The following is a 19,532-nucleotide window of genomic DNA, read 5'->3' on the forward strand; positions in this document are numbered from 1 at the left end:
GTGAGGCTCTAAGAATTCCTTTGGTAAGATTTCCTTTTTCAGTGATTCCAGCTTTTCTAAAATTTATTGTAAACCCTTTCCACATATCCGATATTCCCTATTATAGGGCATAACGTTTGCTGGGGATAAATCCCTGTTTTAGAGAAAAGGAAATAATGATCTATATTTATCTAGTATATAAAAATGACATTGTGACTTGGGTCCAACAATCCATGCTCTTTACACTCACCTACAAATAGAGGCTCATTGATTAACACTGACCAAGTGACTCAGTGTCCTAAGTAAGACCTGCACAAGATCCTTAGAAGCTGTTTCAGGATCTCCGTTCAACAATGCTAGCCATAGTTTAAATGAAGACTTAGCGAGATTTTTAAGTAAAACAGAATTCGAATCAGATCTCTTGCAAAGGGCCTGTAGGTAAGGCCTGTGCACACAATGTTCCCTCTGGTGCACTGTGGTCAGAGGATCTCTTGTTTTCTGGGGGAAAATATGCAGAGACGGTATCTGTGTATTGGGACCTGGGAGGTAAGGCTGTCACTGTTTTCCTTTTTCTTTCTTTCTTTCATTTTTTTTAAAAATCATGCTGTTATCACCATATCTTTCAATCTGCTCCACTGAGCTGCAATTTTAGGTGTATGACCATATGAGTTCTTGGAATATGTATTCCACCATGCTACTCTTCTCACAATTATGACCTGGAGCATTTCAATTGTTTCCCCAAATTCTTAAGGGATCAGCCAATTCCTAATTTGCTTTCTGGTACTGTAGATTAGGTTTGACTTTTCCAGAGTTTCATATAACTGATATTTGGAATTCAAGGAACTCACACCTGCTTGGCTTGCTTGTTTGTTTGTCTGATGATCTACCATGTTTCCAAACTGGGTTTTTTGCTGGTTAACTGGAGACACGGTTGGGTGGACTTTTTGTTTTGTTTAGGCTGGCTTCAAACTATTATCTCTCCAGTTTCAGTCTCCTAAGTAGCTGGCATTACAAGTGTAAGCCATGGGTGCCTGGCTAGTAATGTGACTATTTAAAATATGTGAGCAGAACAAAATTGATGGGTATAGTGTCACCTATATATTCATTTCTATTCTTTCCAGTTTGGAGTTATTCTAAATAAATGAAACAAACGTCTGAGCACTAGTCTTCACAAGGACATGCCTTTTACTTCTGATAGGTAGATAGGAATAGACTGCTGAATCTGATAGTAAGTGTATGTTTAACTTTATAAGAAACTGCCAAACAATTTTCCAAAATAACGAACACTTTACGTCACCACCAATAAAGAATGCAAGTTCCAATAGTCCCACATTCTCATTACCACTGGTATTTTCCATTTGTAAATTCTAGCCATTCTAGTTGATATGCAGTCACAGCTATTGTGACTCTAACTTGCATTTCTCTAATGACTAAAAATGTCAAACTTCTTTTTATGTCTTCTTTGCCTCTTACATAACTTTAGTAATGTGTCTATTCAAATCTTTTGCCTATTTTTGTTAGCTTTGTCTTCTTATTGCTGAATTATAAGAGCTCTTTGTATGTGCTGAATGTGAACCATTTGGAAAGACATACATTTGGAAATATTTTCTTCAGGGCTGAAACTGGCCTTTCGTTTTACTTAATAGTGTCCTTTGAAAAGAAAAGGGTTCTAATTTTGATGGAGTCCAGTTTACCCAGCTTTTCTTTTATGGTTTAAGCTCTTTATGTCTTAACAAACTTTCCTCTAACTCAAGGAAAAGATGTTTTCCTTTATTTTTTTTCTAGAAACAATGTGTTTAGCTATTATATTTAAATCTGTAATCATTTCAAGCTCATCTTGCATATGGAATATATTTTATACATGGTGCAGATTCACTTTGCTTTACCCCCTGTGGATATTCAGTGGTTACAGCACATTTGTTTAAAAATGATTTAATCACCCATTTTATTACCTTGGCATTTATAGCAAAAATCAGTAAGTCCTGCAGATGTGAGTTTACTTCTAGATTTTTCTATTTTATTACTGTATTTTGTTGTTCATGTCTACCATTCTACTAATACCACACAACTATTTCCACCTTCAATAATTTGATATCAAGAATGTTAAGTCCTATTGGTTTTTTTTGGCAGTCCTGGGGCTTGAACTCAGAGCCTGAGCACTGTCCTTGAACTTTCCTTGGGCTATCTCAAGGCTAGCACTCTACCACTTGAGTCACAGCACCACTTCCAGCTTTTTCTATGTATGTGGTATCATGGCATCCAACCCGGGTCTTCGTGCATGCTAGGCAAGCACTGTACCATTAGACCAATCTCCTGGCCCTCATTTTGTTCTTTTTGAGGTCAGTGTGTGCCTCAGAATGGCAAGCCATGTGTTCTATTACTGAGGGATATCCTGATCAAGTTCTTTCTGTTTCTGTGTGTACAGGTCCTGGGTCTTCAATTCAGGGCCTGAGTGATATCTCTGAGCTTTTCTGCTTAAGGTTAGCAGTCCACTATGTGAGCCACAGCTCCATTTCCAGCTGGTGGTTAATTGGAGATAAGAGTCTCCTGGACTCTCCTGCTGTGGCTGGCTTCAAATTTTGATCTTCAGATATCAGCTTTAGCTAGCATTACAGGCATGAGCTACCAGCACTGGGCTCCTGATTTGATCTAATCCCTTATACAAAATGTTATAGTGAGCTTGTCAATTGCAATAAGATCCTCAAGACATTAGGATCAACTTTCTCCCACTTTCTCTCAACAACTCCTTTCTCCCGCAAGATTTTTTTTTATTGACTTTAATACACAGATCTTACTTTGTTAAATTTATTGCTTGAGGATCTCATATTTTTGATGTTGTTGTAATTTCTTAAAATTTTAATTGCCAATTATTTAGAAATTCAGAAAATATAATTTAGAAATATAATTTCTAAATTTTGTAATATTATCTTTCATCTTATGATAGTTAAATTGAATTATTAGTTTTAAAATCTCTGCATTTTGTTGTTTATTTTGGAGATGGAGTGCAAAGAATTCTTCTACCCTAGTACTTTCAAGGTCCTCCCTTGGGAAATGGGGTTAGGATTTGGTAGCTGGTGCTTAAAGAAAAATCCTTGACTGCATCCTCGCCCTAGTATTGTACAGCGGCAGCTGTCACTCAATGGGACAGAGACAAAAAAAAAAAATTCTTCTACCCAGGTTGGTATCACATTTTGAACAGATTTCAACTGCTTGAGTAGCTAGAATTACAGGTGTGAGCCACTACTAGTACCTACCTCTACTTGGTAGTATTTTAACAAGTGCAGAGCAGTACAATCTAGTCATTTAAAGTGTAAACATTCAACAGCTTTCAGTCCTGGGGCTTGTACTCAGGGCCTGAGCACTGTCCTTCCTCTACCACTTGAGCACCATTTCCAATTTTTTCGATGTATGTGGTACCAAGGAATTGAACTCAGGGCTTTGTGCATGCTAGCCAAGCACTCTACCACTAAGCTACACTATCATAATACTAGGCAAAATAAAACATAATTCAGAATGAAGAATATTACCAGAAACAAAGAGGAATAATTAATAATAACTATAATAACATTGTTTTATGGAAAGGTTTTTACCAAATTTTGTCTACAACTAACAGTATCAGAATACATGAAGCAAGGACTACTAGGAAAAATAGATATATCTGTAATAATAGTTGGTGATTTCAACACTCTTTGTTCAATAGTTGCTTGATAAAGTAGACAAATCAACAAGGCTATTGAAGACTGTTGGCTACCTTGATCTATTTTTCACAATGCTCCATTCAGTGACAGAATATACTTTTTTCAAGGGCACACAAAATATTCAATGCTTAACTCCAAAAAGCAGGCCTAAGTAAATTATTTTTTTTTGTAGTGGTGAGGATCAAACCCAAGGCCTATGAACTGTACTACCAGTACTCTAAATTTTCAAAAGTTGAAAGTATGCAAAGTATTTTCTAGCTAACAATAAAATGTGTACCCTATAAATCAATTACAAATATATGTCTGGCAGATATCCTAAATTTGGAAATTAAAAAATGTCTACACAAATAACACATAGGTCAAGAAAAGACATCACAAGGGAAATTAAAGTCTATTTTAAAGTGAATGTAGGGAAAACTCAATATATCATAGTTAATGGAATACAGCCAAAGTACTATTTGGAGGCAAATTTATACCACTAAATAATACTATTAGAAGACAAGGATCTTAAATCAATAAATGTTTATCTTAGGAGGTTAGGAAAATAGCAAATTAAACCCGAGCTAGTAGAAGGAAGGCAATAATTCAGAGCAGAACAAATAAAATTGTAAACAGAAAACAATAGAGAAATTAATCACTGGTCCTCTGAAAAAAATGTAATTGATACTATCTAATTCAACTGATCAGCAGCAAAAGAGAGAAGATATAAATTACTAATATCAAGATAAAAAAGTACTATGGACACCACAAACATATAACTTTATTAAAAGGAAAATATTATGAACAACTTCAAGCTGACAAAATTGATAATTTAGATGAAATAGATAAATCCTGAACTATACAAACTACAAAACTTACTCAATAGAAACAAGGAACATGACAGCCATACACCTATTACCATACCTGATCTATAATTTAAAACTTTCCAAAAAGGAAATTCTGGTCCCATATGAGGAAATGTACTAATAACCAGTGGAAAAATGTAATACCAATTCCTCACTAACTCTTAAGGAAGTAGATGAGGAGTGAACACTTCCCTATTCATTGGAGGAGGCCAGCCTTATCGTCATAGTAAGTGTAGAAAGTATTTCAGAAAAACACATTCTAATACATCGAAAAGTTTGTGATTTCTAAACTTGTCCAAATTAAAGTGCAATGAAACTCCTTGTGCAAGTATTATATACTAATAAAGTTTGTGACTCCAGCTTTTTGTTTTAAAATACAAATAATTATTCACTAATTGTATCTATTTTGTAGAACAAAAGATCTACTTTCAAATTCAAATTGAAATAAATAGTTAAAATTATTCTTGACAACATAATTTGTATTACAGCGTGAAGATACCTCTCAGATTTAGTCAGCAATCACATTCCTAACGTTAATGTTTACTCAGCTGGTGAATTGTTTTTCTTATTTTCTGTTTTTAACTTAAGAAATCAATTCTTTATCAGAAATTTAACTGACTAGATTCACTTCCTCTTTTGGGTCACTAATGGAAGTATCAACATAGGTCACAAGACAAGAGCCCAGGGCATGACTTTAGCAATGTCTTTCTCATCTTTAAAGCATATATAGGCCTGGTGCCAGTGGCTTACTCCTGTCATTCTAGCTACTCAGGAGGCTAAGATCTGAGGATTGTGATTCAAGGCCAGCCTGGGGAATGAAAGTCCCTGGGACTCTTATCTCCAATGAACCACCAGAAAACTGGCAGTTGGTGCTGTGTCTCAAATGGTAGACTGCTAGCCTTGAGCTCTTCAGCTCAGGGACAGCACGGAAGCCCAGAATTCAAGCCCCATGACCAACCAAAATAAAAAAAAAATTTAAAAAGCACATATATCAGCTGATGGCCAAAGTGTACAAAATTGTACTTTTACCCCATTTATATTATTATATTATATTGTGGGTTTAAAACTATATAATCATATCCTTTGTTTGATATTATTTCATAATTTATTCTTGAGAAAGCCTGCAGAATTTGTCTCTTGGGTATGCAAGCTGTATTTCACATTGCTGTACACTTTTATTATACTTATTAATGACCAGTCACTGTAAGCAACTATAACTCATATACACAAATCGCCCAACAAAGTAATATGCAAACTGATTGGCAGGATGAGTGGTGAGCAGTGTTTATTCAGTTTAGTGCTCTGTACAGAACGAATGGGGCTTTTTCCTTGATGAGATTCAGGCTGCTGCCCTTGATTTGCAAAGTGGAGCTGAAGTGGGTGCTCGGCAGCAGCTGGAATGAGTGGGTTACATGAACAGTTCTAAGTGTTCCCCAGTCATCACAGGCAAACTTGGGCACAGAACTCTGAGCACATATCCTTCATCAACTTCCCTGGCCCACTTATCTGCCTTCTTCTGCATTTTTTTCCCTCCCTCCCTCCTTCCCTCCCTCCCTTCTCCCTCCTTCCTTCTCTTCTTCCCTCCCTCCCTTCCCTCTCCAACAAAACTAAACTACATGCAACTTCCAAACTCCTAAAGGGGAGTTCACTCCCTACATTTTCATGGCTTTTGATGTCACATTTTTGTTCTTCATTGGCCCTTCGATATCAATTTATACTCCCACTGCACCTCATTATAAACCTTCACTTCCTTTTCACCTTGTTCAGTCACTGCTTTCAGTAAAAGAACCACACCTTGATTTTGTTGCTCCTGTACTGACAGGAGGTACTAAAAATGCAAATCAAATAGTTTTAACTTGATACACAGTAATACTCACCATCCTGAGCTTTGGGTCTAAAGCATTTATTTCTCTAGTCTGATAAATGACATTCTGTTATTTGGTGTGGGAGATTTTTTTTTTTTTTTTTTTGGTGCCAGTCCTGGGCTTGAGCTCAGGGCCTGAGCACTGTCCTTGGACTTTCTGAAGGCTAGAGCTCTACCACTTGAGTCTCAGCACCACTTCCGGCTTTTTTCTAAGTATGTGGTACCGAGGAATCGAACCCGGGTCTTCGTGCATGCTAGGCAAGCACTCTACCACTAGGCCAAACTCCCGGCATGGGAGATTTTTTTTTTTTAAACAAATGACTGCCACAGTAATTGTATATTGAGAAGGAAGCTAGCTCCATGGCTTCAATTTCCCACTAATTTAAATCTGTGAAGCATTTTTTGTGATGAAGATCTGATATACTGCTGTAGTCTTTCTTTGCTCCTTCCTGTGGGGAATTACTAGGTACGTTTGCTCTAGATCTGCTATTCTATAACAGTCAAAATAAAAACAAAAAAATATTAGCCAGATGTAGCCAGAAGATTTTTTTTTGTCCGTTGTGGGGCTTGAACTCTGGGCCTGGCGCTGTCCCTGAGCTCTGCAGCTCAAGGCTACTTCCCTACCCCTTGAACCACAGTGCCACTTCCAGTTTTCTATTGATTAACTGGAAATAAGGGTCTCCGGTCCTTATGTGCCTGGGATGGGTTTGAACCTCGATTCTCAGATCTCAGCCTCCTGAGTAGCTAGGATTACGGGTGTGAGCCACTGCCTCCCAGCTCCAGAAGACCTTTTCTACACATGTGCCAGCATGCTCTTTTCCTTCCAGATCCACTGGGATGGCTACAGCCAGGGAACAATGGAAGATAGGCTTTAAAGACCGAGACTCTAAATGACTTCCTGGAGGAAAGCCACCTCACCAAAATGAATACCAGTGCAGGGCTATGCACAAAAGTAAAAATTTCTATTGGATTAAACCATGGAATGTGGTTCTTTGTACCATAACTTAGCCAATTATTCTATCAATGTAAATGACTTATGCTTCAAGATACAAACAATACCACAGAAAACTGGCAACTATTCAAAGATTTATTTCCAGTATCAATCTAATCATCAGCAAGAATGCTAACAACAATACCAAGTGTTTCTGAAGTACTGAAGAAATTTTCTCAATTTATTTTAATGCCATTGAATTTTACAAAGTTATATGACTATTGGGATGGACGTGGCTGGATGAAACTGAAAAACCTTAAAACTGCCAGAAATTTCTTTAGTGTTTTCTTTTACTGCAATCATTAGAATTGAGAAGGCCTCCTTGATTCTCTAGTGAACTTTTGTTGTTCTTAGTGTTATTTCAGTCTCTCAAACTGGTTTCCACATGCTAAGTGTTGGACAGTGGTTTTTCATTTCTTACATTTTTCCAAGGAAAAGACCTCCTGATGTTTAAAGACCAGAAAACACATATATTTGAAATGATGAAGCAAATAAAAACATTGGAGATGTTTGTTGTTTGTAGACAACAAAAACAACTCCGGTTACACATCTTTTTCTTTTCAAAGTCCTTTGAATAATCATGCTTCTAACACTCTTTTTACTCTGTGACATCTTTTATGCCTATTTGAAGACTTTATACCTTCCTTATAGCTCCTTATACTCATCTTTTTTACTGCTTTATTTATGCATTTTTCTATAAATACACACACTACCACATTCAAGCTTTAAATATGTTTTATTCACATACCAGCCATCCCCAAAATATATCACTCCCATCATTTTCAGTAAGAATCTCCTTAAAAACAAACATATCTTTGCTCCTGTCACCTGAGTTTGCTTGAATTTGAATGTCATCTAAGTGAAATCATATAGTATATACTTCATGATATCTAATTTCTTTCACTCAACATCATGCCTATAATATTCATCTATAGTATGGCAAGGTGATAATCTTTTAAACTGTTGTTTAGCACCCTATCAAATGAACTAATTCATCCATTTGACTATTTATGGACACTGTTTATTTCTACTTGGGGTAATTATTTGTAATGCTGCTGTGAGTATTATAAATGTTACATGGACATTCATACTTAGGTATATGCTCAATAATATTACATTAGTAGGTGATGTTAAACAGTTTTCTGAAGCAGTTCTACTAGTTTACACTCCTACCATCAATGTATGATAATTCTAGTTGCTCCATGCCCTTATTAACCCTGTTATTGCTAGCGCTTTTAATTCTAACCATTAGTGAATTTTAATTACCACTCTCTTGATGACTGAGACAAAATACTTTTTTTTTTTTTTGCCAGTCCTGGGATTGAGCTCAGGGCCTGAGCACTGTCCTTGGACTTTCTGAAGGCTAGAGATCTACCACTTGAGTCTCAGCACCACTTCCGGCTTTTTTCTAAGTATGTGGTACCGAGGAATCGAACCCGGGTCCTCGTGCATGCTAGGCAAGCACTCTACCACTAGGCCAAACTCTCGGCCCCATCGACAAAATACTTTTAAATATTCACTTTGATAATTTCAGGATCTTCTTGTCAAGTGCTCTTTGCATATTCTCTGATTAAATAGTCAGCAATTCCTTATTTCCCCTGATTTGTGGAACTTGAGATTTTCTGGATACAAGTTCATTGTTGGATAAACATGTCAAAGATATCCTCATCCTATCTTCAGTCTTTGCACTTACTTCTCAGTGTCTTTTTTTTTTTTTTTTGCCAGCCCTGGGGCTTAAACTCAGGACCTGAACACTGCCCTTTTTTGCTCAAGGCTAATGCTCTGCCATTTGAGTTACAGTATCACTTCTGGCTTTTTCTCTGTGTGTATGGTACCGAACCCAGGGCTTCTTGCATGAGAGGCAAGCACTCTACCACTGGGCTACACTCCCAGCCCTCAGTGTCTTTTTTGTTTCCTTATATTTTTATCATAATTAATAGAAGGGTTACTTTATATTCACCAGATAGAAGGTGCATTGCTTCACAAACATTGATACCCTTTCTCATGTCTTGGTCCCCATTTCCCTCCCCCGCATTGATACCCTTTCTTATGTCTTGGTCCCCATTTCCCTCCCCCACCCCACCCCTCATCTTGTTTTCCCCCCTTCCCTATCCTATTTCAAATAACCAAATACACGCATATCCAATATATCAGATAACAAGGTAAAATACCGTAACAATATGAGATAATCAAAGGACAGCAAAAGAGATGAGAGATAAAGTACATTAAGGACAACAATCACTCATTATATGGCTTCTGTTTCTATATCCTGTAGGTCCTTTCATTTAGCATCATTCTATATGGCCTTATGTGTCTAGATTTTGTTCTATTGTAAATCTCTGCTAGGAGAGCCCAAGATTTATACTGATTGTGACCAATGAGGGAAACCATTGAGCCTATGTTCCTTTGAGTCTGGCTTACTTCACTTAATATGATTTTTTCTAAGTCTTTCCATTTCCTTACAAATGGGACGATGTCATTCTTTCTGACAGCAGCATAGAATTCCGTTGTGTATAAATACCACGTCTTGTTGATCTACTCATCAACTGAGGGGCATCTGGGTTGGTTCCATGTCTTTGTTATGGTAAATAGTGCTGCAATGAACATCGCTGTGCTAGTGGATTTAGTATGTCCTTATTTCTGGATGATTGGGTAAATGCCAAGTAGTGGAATTGCTGTGTCATAGGGGAGCTCTATGTTACGTATTTTGAGGAACTGCCATACTGCTTTCCATGGTGGTTGAACGAGTTTGCACTCCCACCAACAAACCCCTGGCCACATCTCCGCCAGCATTTGTTATTATTAGATTTCTTGGTCATGGCCATTCTAATTGGAGTGAGGTGGAATCTTAAGAGTGGTTTCGATTTGCATTTCTTTTATGGCCAGAGATGTTGAGCATTTCTTCATATGTCTATAGGCCATTCTTATTTCTTCTTCAGAGAAGACTCTTTAAATCTTTGGCAGGCCTGGGGCTTGAACTCAGGGCCTGGGCACTGTCCTTGGGCTTTTTCTCAAGGCTAGGCCATAGAACCAATTCTGGCTTTTTTTTCTGTGCATAAGGTACCAAGGAATCAAACCCAGGTCTTCATGCATGCTAGGTGAGTGCACTGTACCACTAGGCTATTCTTCCATCCCTCAGTGTCTTTTAATGAGTAGTTTTTCTTAATTTTCATAAAGGATAATATGCTTTCTCAACGTTAGAGCTCTACCACTTGAGCCTCAGCACCACTTCCAGCATTTTTCTATGTATGTGGTACCAAGGAATTGAACCTGGGTCTTCATGCATGCTAGGCAAGCACTCTACCACTAGGCCAAATTCCCAGCTAGTCACCTGTTTTCTTAAAGTATTTGTTTTGTCTTTGGACTTAAAAGTCTATTATATATATATATATATGTATATATATATATATATTTGGGTGGGGTCATGGGGCTTGAATTCGGCCTGGGTGCTGTCCCTGAGCTCTTCAGCTCAAGGCTACCACCCTACCCCTGGGCCTCAGCATTATCCCTGAGCTCTTCAGCTCAAAGCTACCTCTCTACCTCTTGAGCCAAGCCTCACTTCCCGTTTTTTAGAGGTTAATTGGGGATAAGAGTCTCAGGTTCTTTTGTGCCTGGGTTGACTTTGAACCTTCATCCTCAGATCTCAGCCTTCTGAATAGCTAGGATTACAGGGGTGAGCCACCTTGCCCAGCTCAAACATCTATAACCTTTCAACTGATAGTTGTATATATGATAAAACAATGGCCAAGTGCATTGTTCTTTGTACAGACATACAGATAATTCATTGCTGTTTCATTTCTTCTAATGATTTACATTAATGTTAATGAAGTAAACCAGGTGACTTCCTAAGTGTGAGTCTATTTATGGATTATCTAGTCTTTTCTATTGGTCTGCTGGATTTCCTTTAGCCAATATCACATTGCCTCAATTACATTAGATGGGAGACATGTAAATCTTCCATCTTTTCCAGTTTTGTTTTTATAAGATTACTATGGCTCTTCCATATCCCACTGCTACATACTTTTTTAAAAAAAAATCTTGAGAATTTTCTATTAAGATTTTGATTGTTATTGCATTTACCTATCAAATAATTTGAAAGATACTGATAGCAAGATGTAGTCTTCTAAGTCATATACATAGTACATTCTATCTCATAAGTTGAATTTTTCTAAGCCATGTTTCAATATTTTACTATGCATGTCATTTCTTTTGCTAGATGTATTCTTAGGTGTGGCCAAGAATATAAACCAGTGCTTAATGAACAACTTTGAGACTCTAATAAGATTTACATCTAAATATTAATGTCACCTACCTCATACTACTCAGTATTAACATATTTACAGAATTCTGTAGGTCTATTTTTTGTAGTTATTAGAGTTTGAACTCAGGGTCTCATGCTTTGGCTCACATATTTGGTGTGCTACAATTAAAGTCATGTCTCCAGCCCTGATTTTGCTAGTTATTTTGAGAAGTTGAATCTTGGCACACTTGCCTTGGGTAGCTTTAAACTGTGATCCTCTGGATGTAAGCCTCCCAAGTGGCTACGATTATAGGTGTGAACCAGCTGTATGTATTCACTTTTGAAGAACAGTTATTTTTAAAAAGTAACCACAGTTACCCTAAGATGGTTGATATAAATGAATATCTTGATGCTCATTGCAGCATTATTTACCATAGCTAAGATATGGAACCAACCAAGATGCCCCTCAGTAGATGACTGAATCAAGAAGATGTAGTACTTACACACTTACACACTTATACTTATGTTGCCATCAAAAAGAATGACATTGCACCATTTGTAAGGAAACGGAAAGACTTGCAAAAAATCATATTAAGTGAAGTAATCCAAACTCAAAGAAAGGAGCATAGGCTCCATGGTTTCCCTCATTTGTAATAATTAATACACATGTAGGATTCTCCTAATAGAGGATCAAACAGCTCTAAAGCTATGAACATACGGTCATACAGGATGAGACTAAACAAAATGAAATCTAGGATATTGAAACAAGTGGTTTACCTTTGTGCTTGTTGTTCTGAATGTACTTTATGTAGTTATTTCTTTTCTCTTTTTTCCTACTTATGGTTACTCTCATGCGGTTACTATATCTGACTTTGTTACCTGGTATATTGTATATAAATTTTTTTATTTGAAATAGGGGAGGAAGGGAGGAAATACAAGCTGATTGGGAGGAGGTGGAGGGAGGGAAAGGGGGACAAAAACATGATAAGGGGTATTAAGGTCCGAGAAATAATGCATCCATTACCTGAGAATGTGACTGTAATCCCTTTATACATTATCGCAACAATAAAATACAATAAAAATGACTATCTCCCCATAGGGAGATCATATCCTCTGGTGGCATATCCCCTAATTTTTGCTTTTATCACTGAATGTTTTTAGGGTCCAGTTTCCAAGTGGAAAAAAGAACAGGCACTTGTAATGGCATTTCCCCAGTTTTCCATAGTACAATCATGAAAATACTGGAACCTTTAACCATACGTTTTTCTCTCTCTCTTTCTTTTTCTTTCTTTCTTTCTTTCTTTCTTTCTTTCTTTCTTTCTTTCTGTCCTTTTTTTTTTTGCCAGTCATGGGGCTTGAACTCAGGGCCTGAGCACTGTCCTTGGGCTTTTCTTAAGGCCACTTGAGCCACAGAACCACTTCCAGCTTTTTCTATGTATGTGGTACCAAGGAATCGAAACTGGGTCTTGGTGCATGCTAGGCAAGCACTCTACCAATAGGCCAAATTCCTGTTCCGCCCCCCCTCCCGCCCTTTTTCTAAAGACAGGGCATTAAAACTGATCTCAAACTCATCATCCTTCTCCTTCAGCCTCCTAAAATACTGACAGGGGCCATTATGTCCATACATTCTCTACAACTTCACTCAATACAGCAGCATAATAAAGAAGAGACAGACTTAAGAAGCTGTAACTAAACACACTGATTTTAAAATTCAGTTAGATTTACTTTTTATATCTGCATCTTCAAAGTGCTGGGGGTAAAACAAAGCTTAGCAATGGTCAAGTAGATACAGATACCTAAACTTATGTGTGTTTCTAGAGGGAAGGATTCTACCTTAACTGTTAAATATCACTTTGCAGACTCTTTCTCTCAAATATTGGTACCCTTAAAGGCAGTTTTTAACCTCATCTACAGACATAGTCTTATCTCCAAAATTGAATAACATATCCATATCAGAACAGACTCCAATAGGAGATATGAAAGTGACAGTTTCTGCAGAGAGGGTAGTTTTGATAGAACATCACACATTCAGCCAACAAACAGGCATCAACTTCTTCACTGTGGTATCGTAGGAAGAGAAGGCAACCTGAGGTTAAAAAGCCTGTGTTCTGTGCCTGGATCTGACACTTTTTAGCCTTGTAACCCTGGGACAATTATTTAGCCTCTCTGATTTTTGTTATTAGAACTTGAGAAATTAAGATAAATAAGAGAGTATATTTGAGAACATCTTTAATGCCATAATGCTTCATGCAATTATTTGGAATTATGTGCAAGATTCTGTATTTAACATCATGGAGGTCAGTGATTCATCTCTGTATCAGTAGCTGTGAGAGTAAAATAACTCAGGCATGATCTTTATTCTCAAGAACATTTTAAATTTATAGGAGGATGAGATATAGGTACATACAAAAATGTATTAACAGTATAGAATTTACATAAACATATGATATATGATTTACTAACAAAGTTGTGTTTATTAAGATGTTCTCATTGAGAAAAAAGAGTTTATTTGCTAGCATCTTCTGTACATAGAAATCAATGAGCTTTTAACTTCCACAATCAAGGTCATGATCACTGAGCCTCCTGACTGGAAATGTGGTACCCAGTCCAACAGGAAAGTCCTCAAGTGCACTTTGAATGCTTGCATTTCCTAAGAGTAATGTATATCTTGTTCTGTCCCTGCAAAATAATGGGGGGGGCGCTTAAGCTATAGACGTGTATTACTCTAGTCTGGAAGGACTAGAAAAGGGCAAGCACACCACCTTCTGCTGCAGCTGTATTTTTTCTTTTATCAGAGAGATGCAATGTGCTCAGCATAGAAAGGGTTCCACTCTCTACTCACAGCAACAGTTGAATTCATGACAGGTCATTTTGTTAAGAAATGAAACAGCCCCAGATAGGAGGGTGGAGGGAGTGGATTTGTTTTAACCGTATTCCTTAGGGAACATGTCACAATTAAAAATCACAAGATAGCCTTTTCTCTTCCCAGGACACTTAGAAATAATCCCTTTAAAATACATTTAGGATTAGAGAAAGAATTCATACTTGAAATAATGTCTAATGACCTATTGTGGATTAAAATCCATTGTGTGTTAAATATATATCCAGCAGTACAGAATGGGGAAATGTGTAAAGTATATTTCACACTATTTTGGGCTAAATGAATCTAGAGTGAATCATGTTGAGTGAGACAACTCAAGACCAAAGGAACAAAAGGCGCCTGGTATCCTTAATATGTGGCTAGTAGATCTAAACAGTACAAGAGCGAGGACTCAAAAGTTGCATACCCAATGCTATGGACATGGTACTGGAAATATAAACACAACTACCTAGACACAAAAACTTATGACTCTATAGACATAATGTTTTATTACATAGATTAATATGTATCTATGACATACAAACCCTCAGCCTAATTATGATTATGTTCTAAAATCTAAGTGCCAGTGATTGTATATAGAGATTCCCTTCTTGAATACTTGTTCGTTAAACACGTCATTTGAAATATGATGTAAAAATCAACGTTAATAAATTCTTTAATAAAAAATATATTTTTTAAGATTTGATAGAAAAGGAAACGAGATAATGGAAAAGATTTCTAATCAAAATTTAATCCAAAGAATCTTAACCAATGAAAAAGTCAGTTCAATTCAGACTTAAATAATAGTATGAGAGGCAAGAATATCTATGCAATTATTTGAGTCTCAATTTTAAATGACTTTTAGCTTTTATATTTAGCTGAATTTATATTAAGTGAATATAGGATTGTGACTACTATATAAAGTGTAGAATAGATTTGCAAACTGTTTAATCAATAGTTTTAATGTATCCACCTTCCTACCCATCCATCCTTCCATCTCTCCATCTATCCAAACACCCACCTACCTACCTATTCATCTATTTTTCATTGATGAATGAGTGTTCTTCCTGTACTATCAACCTCTGGGACCCCTGGGAGCTTGATAGAAATATAATTTCTTAGATCTGATTAATTAAGAGCTACGACTGGTTTCTCAATGTTTTTAAAAACTCTGATGATTCTACTTAATGCTATAGTTTGAGAATCAGCCACCTAGAGGAAAAAGGTTAACACTAATGAACTAATAAACAAACACATTTCCATTTCTTTCTAGGAAATTAAACCCTTTTAATTCTTACCTACCTTCTTCATAATGGTTATTAAATATTCCACAATATATTAAGTTTAGATGTTATGATATATGCATACACTTTCAGACTGTTTGTACCCACTGTCACCAATACACATAAATGGAGGGAGGAAGGGAGCTATGAAACAGTCAAGAGCTGTATGTATGTACACACACACACACACACACACACACACACACACACACACACACACACACACACTGGTCTCAGCTTGAAGGAAATTGTTTGAGCTTTCCAACAGTTTTGTCTAAACTGTTAAAAAAAAAACTATGAACAGAGTTCAAATACAGGAGTGTTTTGAAGAGACTTTCTGAAGTGTACTTTAAACCACAGTAGTTTTTACCTTTCTCAAAACTGAGTTACAAGAACACTTTTGTTTTACAGTGCATCCCTTCCTAGGAAGTCTCATTAAAACACTTTTCCTAGGGGTGATTTTTTTTGAATGCTGCATTGGGGAAGGGAAGGAAATAATAGTCTTAACATTTCATAAAGGATACCAGAAACATTGCTGGATATAATTTAAGATTAGTGTTTTTTCTTTCATAGAAAGAACATATATACTGGGAACAGTAGGCGACTTTAAGAAAAGAAATTTGGGCACAAATGCTCATAATTGCTGACTCTGTAATTAGGGAAAAATCATTTGATTCTAGTCTTAATTTCCAGGTTGGTAAACAGAACCACGGGATCTTTCAAGGCTATTGTCAGGATTAAGCAATGTAATATAATTATGTTACTTATTAATATAATATGCGATATATTATAATATGTTTACATATTGATGGCATCTGTAGTGTTAAACATCATATACATAGGGTTTTGTTCATGGGAAACAATAAGACATGTAAGACAATGCTACAGAAAATACTTGGCTGAATCACACTCAGTCTGGAAGAAGAGCTAAAGTAGTGTATAAGTAATCAAAACACAAAGAACAACAGACATTGAAGACTGGTTTCTCAGATCATTGAGAAGGGTAGATAACTAAATCAGGAATCAGTGTGAGTAAGCCAGAGAGGCACTTTCTTCTCAGATCACCTATATCTGCTTCAAATGTCACTCTCTGAAGTCTTCCTTTCTAGAGTTGTATTTCACTTGTTACGTTTTTCAGTATAACAGTGTGTTCATGAGTACAAGGTATCTTAACCAATGTTACCTCTTCCATCAATCCTCAGAGCAGCTTTTGTAACCTCAGTGCTTATTTCAACAGCAGCGTTTATGTTATAAGCATTTGGCTTAGACATGCCTCCTCCCCTTACCCCCAAAGTTGAGCTCCTTCTGAGTTGGAATTCTTTGACTGCATCCCCAACAGTAGACTCAAGAACCTGCCATAATGCAGAGGCACTGAGTAAAATACCTATGGATGTATGAACGTATGAGGCTAAGGAGCCTTGATCACTTGGAGTCATATTAGAAGAAGGCTTATAACTAATTTTCACCAATCCTATTGTTTGACAGATGATGTAATTTAAATCCAGGGTGATTAATGGATTTGCAAACTGAGGTCTTAAATTGAGTTTAGAACTAGAGCTGGAGGCTGAACCCAGAACCCAGAACAATCTCACACATCCTTTCTTCTTCACCTGTTAGGAGTGACAGCTTCCACTGACATGCTAATGCTTGCCTGCTGGCTGTTGGGAATGTAGAATACATTTTCCCATGGAGACAGGTTTTTCCTCCTTTTTTTTTTCTTTTTTCTTTCTTTCTTTTTTTTTTTTTGGCGGTTCGGTTCCCAGGCAAGGCCACAAAAGCTTATTTAGCCCATAGCTGAGCTCAACTATAAAACCAGCAGTAGCTCTGAGGCCTCACTAAACCCACAGTTCTAGGGGCAGGTGGGCAGCTGGCTCTGCAGGGTGGTGAGCAGAGCTCCCTTGAACAGACCAGGAGAGCTAGCCACGGGGGCTGGGCAAAGGGGGAGTGTTGGGCAGGGGGCCCAGGGTAGCAGCTGCAGGAGGCTCCAGCAGCCTCTGAATGCCTTGGTGGTTCTTAAGTGGATTGTTTGTAAGTTGGGAACTGTCTGTACTTAGAAAGGCAGTTTTGAAGAGGTAGGGGATCCTATTTCACTGGAAGGCCCATAGTAATGAGGGTTCTTTATTCGTAATGAAGTAGGCACTAATTGGAGGGACAGGCTCAGGAAGCCTGCTGGAATTTTGTACTCCTGGACCAGAACGGAGTAATATTATGCAGTAACCTGGCAACCCCTTACTTTCACATAAAATTCATCGAAAAATTGCCCATGAAGTGCTTGTCTAACATTCACTGTGTTTATTATTAATAATGATAATAACAGAGTGGCTTATGCATAACATCAGACTGAGAAAGTGAATGGAATTTTTAGTTTCCTCAAAATACTCCCCCCACCGAAAGATTAGGAACATTTGGAAAACGCTTCCCTCAAAGTGGGCTGAAAGCTTTCCTATTTACCCAGAGGAGACATGGCTCCAGTTTCAAAAGACTTATCCAAGAGATGAACTCTTCCTTCTTCTGCCTCCTCAGAGAAGCAAAACATTCCACAAACTCACAGATGTTCTCAGAGCAAATGTATAAAACAAGGAAAAGGCACACATTAATGGACATAAAAAAGTTATAGTAGATGAATCCATTATAATAAGGCAATATAGTTAGCCTTTCTGGACTTAATGAAATGTGGGTAACTGCACTGGAATGTTCTGGTGCCCCCTGGAGGATTTTAAAACCTCACAAAGCTAGTTACTTAGTTGTTTTCATCAGATGACTCAGAAAGTCCTGCAGAAGCCATGTGCTGCTTTTCTTAGATTGATATCAACTTAGCCTAGCTCAGTCACATGTAGAGGGACCAAGTAGCAACCGAATCTAACATTTAAAGAATTTCAACCACCTTAGACTTGTTGCTAGAATGTTAGCTCTTGGATCAACACAGAATCTATTTTTGCTCCATGAAGTTTATACATCCAGCAGTACAAAGTTCACAATTGCATGTGTGATCTCTCAATTACTCTGGGCTGAGTGTTTAGTGAACAGGAAGTTGGCTTCAGTGAGCCTTGCTTTGTCTTGTGCAGAAAAGTTAAACACTGGGGAAAGTTAAACATTTAAGCTTCTGAATTTTTACTGCTCTGGGATTCCTCAGGGACCTGACTCCAGTATGACGATGACTAAATGGCCATTGGAGTTGTTTATTTCACAGTCACAGGACAGCCAGCAGATGTGAGGAGCTATTGTCCAACTCCAAGAAGCATTCAGGATTATAGCTGCCCACGCGGCCTCTGCCCTGATTTATAGGAGTGTGTCTGCATCCGGGTGCACAACATAACTGTGACCAGCCACCGTTTGGTTCCCTGCAAAGAATTCTGCAGTTTTCTTATGGTAGTCACATCACAGTCATTACAAATGGATAAAATATTTACTCCATTATTATAGATCATTATAATATCAGCCAATATTTTGTGGAGTGCCATTTCTTCTATACTTGCAGATTTTGAATGATTAATTTCCTTTCTCACATTTTGAGTTAACAGACATTTATGAGAGGCTTTGCTGTGATATTACGTTTAAATAACATTGGAAATAATATATTAAAGTTCAAATCATGAGGTCACCACACAATGTCAGGCTTGTAATCTTCAAAACATCTACTTTTCTTCTAAACTGACGAAAAGTAAGCTCTAGATATGATATTCTTTTATTTCTAAATATGTCACATTAGCACAGAATGTAAAAATCAGGAAATTAACACTAAATTAACACCGACATGTTATCAGGCTACGTA

At 37.3% G+C, this 19,532-nt stretch overlaps 1 protein-coding gene and 1 non-coding gene across 8 annotated transcripts in view; one reads left to right on the forward strand and one right to left on the reverse strand.

Moving 5' to 3' along the window:
* The window catches only part of Ica1 (islet cell autoantigen 1), a 142,877-nt gene that overhangs the window by 50,421 nt on the left and 72,924 nt on the right, over positions 1-19,532 (reverse strand). The window lies entirely within an intron of this gene.
* On the forward strand, positions 3,002-3,129 carry LOC150063419 (small nucleolar RNA SNORA30/SNORA37 family). The gene has a single exon (XR_016535754.1). It is a non-coding gene; the product is annotated as a small nucleolar RNA SNORA30/SNORA37 family (small nucleolar RNA).

The sequence above is a fragment of the Megascapheus bottae genome, chromosome 5 (genome assembly GCF_031878675.1).
Source record: "Megascapheus bottae isolate mThoBot1 chromosome 5, mThoBot2.hap1, whole genome shotgun sequence".
Classification (NCBI taxonomy): domain Eukaryota; kingdom Metazoa; phylum Chordata; class Mammalia; order Rodentia; family Geomyidae; genus Megascapheus; species Megascapheus bottae.